At 40.8% G+C, this 13,618-nt stretch overlaps 3 non-coding genes across 3 annotated transcripts; all 3 read left to right on the forward strand.

Annotated features, from left to right (window-relative positions):
• The first annotated feature begins 3,254 nt into the window (after positions 1-3,254).
• Positions 3,255-3,336, forward strand: TRNAS-UGA (transfer RNA serine (anticodon UGA)). The gene has a single exon. It is a non-coding gene; the product is annotated as a tRNA-Ser (tRNA).
• Positions 3,337-7,277: 3,941 nt separating this feature from the next.
• On the forward strand, positions 7,278-7,359 carry TRNAS-CGA (transfer RNA serine (anticodon CGA)). Its single transcript has one exon. It is a non-coding gene; the product is annotated as a tRNA-Ser (tRNA).
• A 3,941-nt stretch (positions 7,360-11,300) lies between these two features.
• On the forward strand, positions 11,301-11,382 carry TRNAS-CGA (transfer RNA serine (anticodon CGA)). Its single transcript has one exon. It is a non-coding gene; the product is annotated as a tRNA-Ser (tRNA).
• Positions 11,383-13,618: the final 2,236 nt, after the last annotated feature.

The following is a 13,618-nucleotide window of genomic DNA, read 5'->3' on the forward strand; positions in this document are numbered from 1 at the left end:
TATACTTTAATTCAGTGAGCTAAGAAAAGCGTGTTGTGGGTCCCCTACGAGCCATGGTGCTTGCTTCATCATGATTTGGCACCAGTCATTAGCCGCAGCTCTGCTAATGAGCCACTGAGGTCAGTTTCAATATTTACTCAAAAATATAACTATGCAGCCCACCCCTCAACTGTGTATTTATCTTGCTTTTCTGCTGTTCGTGTGATTAGCTGGGAGGAGCACACGGCGACATCCTCCCTATAAAAGTGTAGATGGATCACTCTCTAACTCTTTCTTGCTTCACATACAAATGGCTTGAAAGGTGCAGGGAAGATGCAGGTCTAAGAGACAGAATAGAAGGTCTGTGCCAGGTGGGTTTCTCTGCATTGGTGTCCCATCACAGGTCCGTAAGTGGAATGTGTGATCTTTGACTCCTGGCATTTCACAAGCAGGCGGCCAGGAAACGGTTTCAGCCTATCTACCACTGAGGAGACGCAGCCTCTGAATGAGGAATGAGGAAGCAATGAATACATCCAGCCTATCACAGGAACAGCCCTGAGTGTTCCGAATTATAAATTCTCCATGTCACTGTATGTCGTTGAGCCCAAGTAGCTCGCCGTGATCGTATAGTGGTTAGTACTCTGCGTTGTGGCCGCAGCAACCTCGTTTAGAATCCGAGTCACGGCATTGTGGTTGGCAATGTCACGGCAGTTGGGTGTTAATTTTACAGAATTAGCAAATGTACCAGTGGTTTTTGTAAAATGTCTATTAAAAACAGATCCTTTCAAATATTTAAACCATCTAACAACAAATGATTTAAACTCGCATGATTATAAGCTGTAGCTATAATGTATTTACTTACATAAATTATCGTTCTTGAACCTATTGGGGGTGGAGGGGGAGCGGAGCTCACCCCCCAGGTGCAGTTGAGTGACCTGTGTTGTGGCTCTCTAGAGGGAAGGCACAAATTTTGCTGTCACCCAGCCCAATCCAGACGTGTATTGGGGCCAGGTTTCAGGCAAATAGAGCAGTAAGTGCAGAGAAATGTTCACTCTCTAAAAGTGGCATTTCTAAAATAGTAAAGTTAAATCCAACCTCACCAGTAAGTAGGATTTTCAATAAATAAATAAAGCTACTCCTCTCCGATATGTAATTACCAAATAAAAAGTATAGGGGAATACACAGAGCTAACCTATGAGAGGGGTAGACCTCACAGTAGTGAAAAATGAAATAGACTGTTTGGTACTTACAGGACACGCGAACCACCAAAGTACATATCTTATTTTTTACTTACATAGCATCATGCACCTAGGACTACCTAGGGCCTACCTTAGGTGCAAATTATATGTAATAAAAGGGGAGTTTAAGGCTTGGCAAGTAGGCTGGGACTCCCCTGGGAGACCCCTGAGTCTATGCCCAGAACCATAACTCTGCCAGTCGAGTACTTACCTAAAAGCCGATAACTCACTTTTCTTCCATAGGCTTACATTGAGTGGTTTCACTTGGAAATTCTTCTAAGTGGTGTGGAGTTTTAGAACTTTAAAATATTCATCTAAAATCAGCCGAACAACGAATTCTGATTTACTCACCTGTTATCAGGAGAGACCTCAGTGCTGCATCTTGGAGCTCAGTACTGACTCTGAAATGGAATTTTAACCGTACTTACCAGTAACTCGAATTTCCTTCCATGGGATATCATTGCCTGCTTTTTGCTGAAAATTTTCTAAGTGTCGATTTTTGAAACTTACAAATATTGTTTAAAAATCGTACCAACTGTGAAAACGTAATTGTTTACCTGTTTTAGATAGATGTCCCAGTACTGAGCCTAGGAGCCCAGCACTGGATTACAAAAGTAACGAGAACGTACTTTACCCGTAACTTGAATTTTCTTCCATAGGAAACCATTGACTGTTTTTCTGTGAAATTTCTTCTAAGTGTCGATTTTGCAAACATGTAAATATTCCTTAAAAATCGCCTGTATAACTTAAACGCAGTTTCTCAACTGCTTACAGGTGGTACAGTAGTGCTGGATCTAGGATCCAACACTGACCTAGAAAAAGTAACCATAACCCCACTTACCTGCTAAGTGAATTTCCTTCCATAGGATAACATTGGTAATTTGATCAGCAAAAGTTTCTAAGTGTCAACTTTTAAAATAGCAAAATATTGCTTAAAAATCACAACAGTAACTAAAACGAATTTACTCACTTGTTTCCAAGAACTGTCCCAGGACTGAATCTAGGATCCAGTCCTGGATTTAGAAAAGTAATCCTGAAAGTAATTAATTGCATATAACTTAAAATTCCCATTGAGCTCAATGTATTATTGTGATTCAAATTGTGTTGCCTATTGCAATAAACTGTAACGATGACCTGCAAAAGTCAATTGCCTATTGCAAAGTATTTAACTAAAGCATCTCATTCTGAGAAAGTATATTTTGATACCTATTGTTGGTTCTAAAATAAAACAACAATATCTTTTGTATGCAAACCAATGGCCTAGAGTTCAGTTCTTGAGTGTGTGAGACCATTTGCTGACTGAGTGTGTACAACAAATGTTTTACACTGTACTCTGATACTGCCTTACTGCTCGGCAAGCTACCACTTTAGAGAGTAAGGTTATATCTAACTTTAGCCTCTGCCTAACCTCTGGGGACTGGGGACTCTGTGCACACTGTACCTATTTGGGAACAGTATATACAGAGCCACTTTCTCACAGTAGTGATAAAGTGATTAGAGTGCTAAGGCCAACATAAAGATACAGCAAAACGTGAGGTGAAAAGCAAAAAGGTTGCTGGTAGGCCACCTTAAGGATGCCAGGTCTACCAAAAACTGAACTAAGGATAACATGAGTAAAACATCAGGTTTCTCTACTGCATTTGGTGAGACAAGTGGGCCTTCTTTTATCTTCCATTCAAGCAATCTTTGACAGACCCCTTTATTATAGAGCTTTTCAAGGATTAAAGATAAGGCACTTACAAAGGAGTCCCAAATACTCAGAGATGGTTGACTTCTGTAATATGGGTCGTAGACTAAAAGCAGCGCAAAAACAGAGTGCAACAGGGTCCAAAAAACTTGAGTGCCACAAGGGAGTTTGAATGCAAGCGTATCCTTTTACAGATCCAGAGATATACTCATGCAATTTTTGTTTTTAGGACAGAACGTGCATGATGAAAAAAACATTGTTTTTAAAAGGCGCATTGCAGAATATCAGTACTTTGATGTGGGAAAACTTCAAAACTTTCAAACAAAATATTTGTAGGCAGCTTACAGCAAGTTGTTGTGGCTGAGTGGTTAAGGCGATGGACTTGAAATCCATTGGGGTATCCCCGCGCAGGTTCGAATCCTGCCAACAACGAGAATCTTTTTATTATCGGCTACAATTTCAGAAGTTAACCTTTAGTATTTCTTCCATTTCAGTTTTATAAATAGGTGGCTTATTTTTGTGTCACTATTGCCTCTCCACATATTTGTTATCGCTACCTCTTTCATGTCTTTGCTACACCTCATTCCTACTTTAGCACTGGTGTAAACGCTTCAAATTATTATACCGTTGCTCTCTCATTCATACCTGCGCATGCACTTGAAAGTTACTTTACCAATAAAAGACGCAAAGAGAGAAATAGAACAAAAGTGCTGGCTGGATTGGCAAACACACTTCATAAAACTGCATTTTCTTTTTTATTCTCCCCCGTGTTACATGCTTAACCTCCCCATGTGTAATTTCTCTTAACCTGCTGTCCCAGGAAGAGAATTTCATCTACAGGCCCTTTCTGTGTTTTTTTCCCTAGTCTGTCTTTCCCATTTCTTAGCTGTGTAACTGTTCCTTTACGCGCTCTATTTAAACGCCATCAATCTCATTTGAGCTCCTTGCTCCCGCTTCTGTTTTCTCCACCTCTCATACTGCCAGTTCTCTCTTTCTCTGTGGTTGGTGGCTACTTTCCTGAGCTTCCGAAGCCACCTGGTTCCTGCCTCTTGTTGTCAGACTTGAATTGGAAAAGGAACCATATTAACAAGCCTTTACCACTCACACACGGCGGAAGTTTATACTTTAATTCAGTGAGCTAAGAAAAGCGTGTTGTGGGTCCCCTACGAGCCATGGTGCTTGCTTCATCATGATTTGGCACCAGTCATTAGCCGCAGCTCTGCTAATGAGCCACTGAGGTCAGTTTCAATATTTACTCAAAAATATAACTATGCAGCCCACCCCTCAACTGTGTATTTATCTTGCTTTTCTGCTGTTCGTGTGATTAGCTGGGAGGAGCTCACGGCGACATCCTCCCTATAAAAGTGTAGATGGATCACTCTCTAACTCTTTCTTGCTTCACATACAAATGGCTTGAAAGGTGCAGGGAAGATGCAGGTCTAAGAGACAGAATAGAAGGTCTGTGCCAGGTGGGTTTCTCTGCATTGGTGTCCCATCACAGGTCCGTAAGTGGAATGTGTGATCTTTGACTCCTGGCATTTCACAAGCAGGCGGCCAGGAAACGGTTTCAGCCTATCTACCACTGAGGAGACGCAGCCTCTGAATGAGGAATGAGGAAGCAATGAATACATCCAGCCTATCACAGGAACAGCCCTGAGTGTTCCGAATTATAAATTCTCCATGTCACTGTATGTCGTTGAGCCCAAGTAGCTCGCCGTGATCGTATAGTGGTTAGTACTCTGCGTTGTGGCCGCAGCAACCTCGTTTAGAATCCGAGTCACGGCATTGTGGTTGGCAATGTCACGGCAGTTGGGTGTTAATTTTACAGAATTAGCAAATGTACCAGTGGTTTTTGTAAAATGTCTATTAAAAACAGATCCTTTCAAATATTTAAACCATCTAACAACAAATGATTTAAACTCGCATGATTATAAGCTGTAGCTATAATGTATTTACTTACATAAATTATCGTTCTTGAACCTATTGGGGGTGGAGGGGGAGCGGAGCTCACCCCCCAGGTGCAGTTGAGTGACCTGTGTTGTGGCTCTCTAGAGGGAAGGCACAAATTTTGCTGTCACCCAGCCCAATCCAGACGTGTATTGGGGCCAGGTTTCAGGCAAATAGAGCAGTAAGTGCAGAGAAATGTTCACTCTCTAAAAGTGGCATTTCTAAAATAGTAAAGTTAAATCCAACCTCACCAGTAAGTAGGATTTTCAATAAATAAATAAAGCTACTCCTCTCCGATATGTAATTACCAAATAAAAAGTATAGGGGAATACACAGAGCTAACCTATGAGAGGGGTAGACCTCACAGTAGTGAAAAATGAAATAGACTGTTTGGTACTTACAGGACACGCGAACCACCAAAGTACATATCTTATTTTTTACTTACATAGCATCATGCACCTAGGACTACCTAGGGCCTACCTTAGGTGTAAATTATATGTAATAAAAGGGGAGTTTAAGGCTTGGCAAGTAGGCTGGGACTCCCCTGGGAGACCCCTGAGTCTATGCCCAGAACCATAACTCTGCCAGTCGAGTACTTACCTAAAAGCCGATAACTCACTTTTCTTCCATAGGCTTACATTGAGTGGTTTCACTTGGAAATTCTTCTAAGTGGTGTGGAGTTTTAGAACTTTAAAATATTCATCTAAAATCAGCCGAACAACGAATTCTGATTTACTCACCTGTTATCAGGAGAGACCTCAGTGCTGCATCTTGGAGCTCAGTACTGACTCTGAAATGTAATTTTAACCGTACTTACCAGTAACTCGAATTTCCTTCCATGGGATATCATTGCCTGCTTTTTGCTGAAAATTTTCTAAGTGTCGATTTTTGAAACTTACAAATATTGTTTAAAAATCGTACCAACTGTGAAAACGTAATTGTTTACCTGTTTTAGATAGATGTCCCAGTACTGAGCCTAGGAGCCCAGCACTGGATTACAAAAGTAACGAGAACGTACTTTACCCGTAACTTGAATTTTCTTCCATAGGAAACCATTGACTGTTTTTCTGTGAAATTTCTTCTAAGTGTCGATTTTGCAAACATGTAAATATTCCTTAAAAATCGCCTGTATAACTTAAACGCAGTTTCTCAACTGCTTACAGGTGGTACAGTAGTGCTGGATCTAGGATCCAACACTGACCTAGAAAAAGTAACCATAACCCCACTTACCTGCTAAGTGAATTTCCTTCCATAGGATAACATTGGTAATTTGATCAGCAAAAGTTTCGAAGTGTCAACTTTTAAAATAGCAAAATATTGCTTAAAAATCACAACAGTAACTGAAACTAATTTACTCACTTGTTTCCAAGAACTGTCCCAGGACTGAATCTAGGATCCAGTCCTGGATTTAGAAAAGTAATCCTGAAAGTAATTAATTGCATATAACTTAAAATTCCCATTGAGCTCAATGTATTATTGTGATTCAAATTGTGTTGCCTATTGCAATAAACTGTAACTATGACCTGCAAAAGTCAATTGCCTATTGCAAAGTATTTAACTAAAGCATCTCATTCTGAGAAAGTATATTTTGATACCTATTGTTGGTTCTAAAATAAAACAACAATATCTTTTGTATGCAAACCAATGGCCTAGAGTTCAGTTCTTGAGTGTGTGAGACCATTTGCTGACTGAGTGTGTACAACAAATGTTTTACACTGTACTCTGATACTGCCTTACTCCTCGGCAAGCTACCACTTTAGAGAGTAAGGTTATATCTAACTTTAGCCTCTGCCTAACCTCTGGGGACTGGGGACTCTGTGCACACTGTACCTATTTGGGAACAGTATATACAGAGCCACTTTCTCACAGTAGTGATAAAGTGATTAGAGTGCTAAGGCCAACATAAAGATACAGCAAAACGTGAGGTGAAAAGCAAAAAGGTTGCTGGTAGGCCACCTTAAGGATGCCAGGTCTACCAAAAACTGAACTAAGGATAACATGAGTAAAACATCAGGTTTCTCTACTGCATTTGGTGAGACAAGTGGGCCTTCTTTTATCTTCCATTCAAGCAATCTTTGACAGACCCCTTTATTATAGAGCTTTTCAAGGATTAAAGATAAGGCACTTACAAAGGAGTCCCAAATACTCAGAGATGGTTGACTTCTGTAATATGGGTCGTAGACTAAAAGCAGCGCAAAAACAGAGTGCAACAGGGTCCAAAAAACTTGAGTGCCACAAGGGAGTTTGAATGCAAGCGTATCCTTTTACAGATCCAGAGATATACTCATGCAATTTTTGTTTTTAGGACAGAACGTGCATGATGAAAAAAACATTGTTTTTAAAAAGCGCATTGCAGAATATCAGTACTTTGATGTGGGAAAACTTCAAAACTTTCAAACAAAATATTTGTAGGCAGCTTACAGCAAGTTGTTGTGGCCGAGTGGTTAAGGCGATGGACTCGAAATCCATTGGGGTATCCCCGCGCAGGTTCGAATCCTGCCAACAACGAAAATCTTTTTATTATCGGCTACAATTTCAGAAGTTAACCTTTAGTATTTCTTCCATTTCAGTTTTATAAATAGGTGGCTTATTTTTGTGTCACTATTGCCTCTCCACATATTTGTTATCGCTACCTCTTTCATGTCTTTGCTACACCTCATTCCTACTTTAGCACTGGTGTAAACGCTTCAAATTATTATACCGTTGCTCTCTCATTCATACCTGCGCATGCACTTGAAAGTTACTTTACCAATAAAAGACGCAAAGAGAGAAATAGAACAAAAGTGCTGGCTGGATTGGCAAACACACTTCATAAAACTGCATTTTCTTTTTTATTCTCCCCCGTGTTACATGCTTAACCTCCCCATGTGTAATTTCTCTTAACCTCCTGTCCCAGGAAGAGAATTTCATCTACAGGCTCTTTCTGTGTTTTTTTCCCTAGTCTGTCTTTCCCATTTCTTAGCTGTGTACCTGTTCCTTTACGCGCTCTATTTAAACGCCATCAATCTCATTTGAGCTCCTTGCTCCCGCTTCTGTTTTCTCCACCTCTCATACTGCCAGTTCTCTCTTTCTCTGTGGTTGGTGGCTACTTTCCTGAGCTTCCGAAGCCACGTGGTTCCTGCCTCTTGTTGTCAGACTTGAATTGGAAAAGGAACCATATTAACAAGCCTTTACCACTCACACACGGCGGAAGTTTATACTTTAATTCAGTGAGCTAAGAAAAGCGTGTTGTGGGTCCCCTACGAGCCATGGTGCTTGCTTCATCATGATTTGGCACCAGTCATTAGCCGCAGCTCTGCTAATGAGCCACTGAGGTCAGTTTCAATATTTACTCAAAAACATAACCATGCAGCCCACCCCTCAACTGTGTATTTATCTTGCTTTTCTGCTGTTCGTGTGATTAGCTGGGAGGAGCTCACGGCGACATCCTCCCTATAAAAGTGTAGATGGATCACTCTCTAACTCTTTCTTGCTTCACATACAAATGGCTTGAAAGATGCAGGGAAGATGCAGGTCTAATAGACAGAATAGAAGGTCTGTGCCAGGTGGGTTTCTCTGCATTGGTGTCCCATCACAGGTCCGCAAGTGTAATGTGTGAACTTTGACTCCTGGCATTTCACAAGCAGGCGGCCAGGAAACGGTTTCAGCCTATCAACCACTGAGGAGACGCAGCCTCTGAATGAGGAATGAGGAAGCAATGAATATATCCAGCCTATCACAGGAATAGCCCTGAGTGTTCCGAATTATAAATTCTCCATGTCACTGTATGTCGTTGAGCCCAAGTAGCTCGCCGTGATCGTATAGTGGTTAGTACTCTGCGTTGTGGCCGCAGCAACCTCGGTTTGAATCCGAGTTACGGCATTGTGGTTGGCAATGTCACGGCAGTTGGGTGTTAATTTTACAGAATTAGCAAATGTGCCAGTGGTTTTTGTAAAATGTCTATTAAAAACAGATCCTTTCAAATATTTAAACCATCTAACAACAAATGATTTAAACTCGCATGATTATAAGCTGTAGCTATAATGTATTTACTTACATAAATTATCGTTCTTGAACCTATTGGGGGTGGAGGGGGAGCGGAGCTCACCCCCCAGGTGCAGTTGAGTGACCTGTGTTGTGGCTCTCTAGAGGGAAGGCACACATTTTGCTGTCACCCAGCCCAATCCAGACGTGTATTGGGGCCAGGTTTCAGGCAAATAGAGCAGTAAGTGCAGAGAAATGTTCACTCTCTAAAAGTGGCATTTCTAAAATAGTAAAGTTAAATCCAACCTCACCAGTAAGTAGGATTTTCAATAAATAAATAAAGCTACTCCTCTCCGATATGGAATTACCAAATAAAAAGTATAGGGGAATACACAGAGCTAACCTAAGAGAGGGGTAGACCTCACAGTAGTGAAAAATGAAATAGACTGTTTGGTACTTACAGGACACGCGAACCACCAAAGTACATATCTTATTTTTTACTTACATAGCATCATGCACCTAGGACTACCTAGGGCCTACCTTAGGTGTAAATTATATGTAATAAAAGGGGAGTTTAAGGCTTGGCAAGTAGGCTGGGACTCCCCTGGGAGACCCCTGAGTCTATGCCCAGAACCATAACTCTGCCAGTCGAGTACTTACCTAAAAGCCGATAACTCACTTTTCTTCCATAGGCTAACATTGAGTGGTTTCACTTGGAAATTCTTCTAAGTGGTGTGGAGTTTTGGAACTTTAAAATATTCATCTAAAATCAGCTGAACAACGAATTCTGATTTACTCACCTGTTATCAGGAGAGACCTCAGTGCTGCATCTTGGAGCTCAGTACTGACTCTCAAATGTAATTTTAACCGTACTTACCAGTAACTCGAATTTCCTTCCATGGGATATCATTGCCTGCTTTTTGCTGAAAATTTTCTAAGTGTCGATTTTTGAAACTTACAAATATTGTTTAAAAATCGTACCAACTGTGAAAACGTAATTGTTTACCTGTTTTAGATAGATGTCCCAGTACTGAGCCTAGGAGCCCAGCACTGGATTACAAAAGTAACGAGAACGTACTTTACCCGTAACTTGAATTTTCTTCCATAGGAAACCATTGACTGTTTTTCTGTGAAATTTCTTCTAAGTGTCGATTTTGCAAACATGTAAATATTCCTTAAAAATCGCCTGTATAACTTAAACGCAGTTTCTCACCTGCTTACAGGTGGTACAGTAGTGCTGGATCTAGGATCCAACACTGACCTAGAAAAAGGAACCATAACCCCACTTACCTGCTAAGTGAATTTCCTTCCATAGGATAACATTGGTAATTTGATCAGCAAAAGTTTCTAAGTGTCAACTTGTAAAATAGCAAAATATTGCTTAAAAATCACAACAGTAACTAAAATGAATTTACTCACTTGTTTCCAAGAACTGTCCCAGGACTGAATCTGTGATCCAGTCCTGGATTTAGAAAAGTAATCCTGAAAGTAATTAATTGCATATAACTTAAAATTCCCATTGAGCTCAATGTATTATTGTGATTCAAATTGTGTTGCCTATTGCAATAAACTGTAACTATGACCTGCAAAAGTCAATTGCCTATTGCAAAGTATTTAACTAAAGCATCTCATTCTGAGAAAGTATATTTTGATACCTATTGTTGGTTCTAAAATAAAACAACAATATCTTTTGTATGCAAACCAATGGCCTAGAGTTCAGTTCTTGAGTGTGTGAGACCATTTGCTGACTGAGTGTGTACAACAAATGTTTTACACTGTACTCTGATACTGCCTTACTGCTCGGCAAGCTACCACTTTAGAGAGTAAGGTTATATCTAACTTTAGCCTCTGCCTAACCTCTGGGGACTGGGGACTCTGTGCACACTGTACCTATTTGGGAACAGTATATACAGAGCCACTTTCTCACAGTAGTGATAAAGTGATTAGAGTGCTAAGGCCAACATAAAGATACAGCAAAACGTGAGGTGAAAAGCAAAAAGGTTGCTGGTAGGCCACCTTAAGGATGCCAGGTCTACCAAAAACTGAACTAAGGATAACATGAGTAAAACATCAGGTTTCTCTACTGCATTTGGTGAGACAAGTGGGCCTTCTTTTATCTTCCATTCAAGCAATCTTTGACAGACCCCTTTATTATAGAGCTTTTCAAGGATTAAAGATAAGGCACTTACAAAGGAGTCCCAAATACTCAGAGATGGTTGACTTCTGTAATATGGGTCGTAGACTAAAAGCAGCGCAAAAACAGAGTGCAACAGGGTCCAAAAAACTTGAGTGCCACAAGGGAGTTTGAATGCAAGCGTATCCTTTTACAGATCCAGAGATATACTCATGCAATTTTTGTTTTTAGGACAGAACGTGCATGATGAAAAAAACATTGTTTTTAAAAAGCGCATTGCAGAATATCAGTACTTTGATGTGGGAAAACTTCAAAACTTTCAAACAAAATATTTGTAGGCAGCTTACAGCAAGTTGTTGTGGCCGAGTGGTTAAGGAGATGAACTCGAAATCCATTGGGGTATCCCCGCGCAGGTTCGAATCCTGCCAACAACGAAAATCTTTTTATTATCGGCTACAATTTCAGAAGTTAACCTTTAGTATTTCTTCCATTTCAGTTTTATAATTAGGTGGCTTATTTTTGTGTCACTATTGCCTCTCCACATATTTGTTATCGCTACCTCTTTCATGTCTTTGCTACACCTCATTCCTACTTTAGCACTGGTGTAAACGCTTCAAATTATTATACCGTTGCTCTCTCATTCATACCTGCGCATGCACTTGAAAGTTACTTTACCAATAAAAGACGCAAAGAGAGAAATAGAACAAAAGTGCTGGCTGGATTGGCAAACACACTTCATAAAACTGCATTTTCTTTTTTATTCTCCCCCGTGTTACATGCTTAACCTCCCCATGTGTAATTTCTCTTAACCTGCTGTCCCAGGAAGAGAATTTCATCTACAGGCTCTTTCTGTGTTTTTTTCCCTAGTCTGTCTTTCCCATTTCTTAGCTGTGTAACTGTTCCTTTACGCGCTCTATTTAAACGCCATCAATCTCATTTGAGCTCCTTGCTCCCGCTTCTGTTTTCTCCACCTCTCATACTGCCAGTTCTCTCTTTCTCTGTGGTTGGTGGCTACTTTCCTGAGCTTCCGAAGCCACCTGGTTCCTGCCTCTTGTTGTCAGGCTTGAATTGGAAAAGGAACCATATTAACAAGCCTTTACCACACACACACGGCGGAAGTTTATACTTTAATTCAGTGAGCTAAGAAAAGCGTGTTGTGGGTCCCCTACGAGCCATGGTGCTTGCTTCATCATGATTTGGCACCAGTCATTAGCCGCAGCTCTGCTAATGAGCCACTGAGGTCAGTTTCAATATTTACTCAAAAACATAACCATGCAGCCCACCCCTCAACTGTGTATTTATCTTGCTTTTCTGCTGTTCGTGTGATTAGCTGGGAGGAGCTCACGGCGACATCCTCCCTATAAAAGTGTAGATGGATCACTCTCTAACTCTTTCTTGCTTCACATACAAATGGCTTGAAAGGTGCAGGGAAGATGCAGGTCTAATAGACAGAATAGAAGGTCTGTGCCAGGTGGGTTTCTCTGCATTGGTGTCCCATCACAGGTCCGCAAGTGTAATGTGTGAACTTTGACTCCTGGCATTTCACAAGCAGGCGGCCAGGAAACGGTTTCAGCCTATCAACCACTGAGGAGACGCAGCCTCTGAATGAGGAATGAGGAAGCAATGAATACATCCAGCCTATCACAGGAATAGCCCTGAGTGTTCCGAATTATAAATTCTCCATGTCACTGTATATCGTTGAGCCCAAGTAGCTCGCCGTGATCGTATAGTGGTTAGTACTCTGCGTTGTGGCCGCAGCAACCTCGGTTTGAATCCGAGTCATGGCATTGTGGTTGGCAATGTCACGGCAGTTGGGTGTTTATTTTACAGAATTAGCAAATGTGCCAGTGGTTTTTGTAAAATGTCTATTAAAAACAGATCCTTTCAAATATTTAAACCATCTAACAACAAATGATTTAAACTCGCATGATTATAAGCTGTAGCTATAATGTATTTACCTACATAAATTATCGTTCTTGAACCTATTGGGGGTGGAGGGGGAGCGGAGCTCACCTCCCAGGTGCAGTTGAGTGACCTGTGTTGTGGCTCTCTAGAGGGAAGGCACAAATTTTGCTGTCACCCAGCCCAATCCAGACGTGTATTGGGGCCAGGTTTCAGGCAAATAGAGCAGTAAGTGCAGAGACATGTTCACTCTCTAAAAGTGGCATTTCTAAAATAGTAAAGTTAAATCCAACCTCACCAGTAAGTAGGATTTTCAATAAATAAATAAAGCTACTCCTCTCCGATATGGAATTAACAAATAAAAAGTATAGGGGAATACACAGAGCTAACCTATGAGAGGGGTAGACCTCACAGTAGTGAAAAATGAAATAGACTGTTTGGTACTTACAGGACACGCGAACCACCAAAGTACATATCTTATTTTTTACTTACATAGCATCATGCACCTAGGACTACCTAGGGCCTACCTTAGGTGTAAATTATATGTAATAAAAGGGGAGTTTAAGGCTTGGCAAGTAGGCTGGGACTCCCCTGGGAGACCCCTGAGTCTATGCCCAGAACCATAACTCTGCCAGTCGAGTACTTACCTAAAAGCCGATAACTCACTTTTCTTCCATAGGCTAAAATTTCGTTGTTTCACTTGGAAATTCTTCTAAGTGGTGTGGAGTTTTGGAACTTTAAAATATTCATCTAAAATCAGCCGAACAA

The sequence above is a fragment of the Triturus cristatus genome, chromosome 12 (assembly GCF_964204655.1).
Source record: "Triturus cristatus chromosome 12, aTriCri1.1, whole genome shotgun sequence".
Taxonomy (NCBI): domain Eukaryota; kingdom Metazoa; phylum Chordata; class Amphibia; order Caudata; family Salamandridae; genus Triturus; species Triturus cristatus.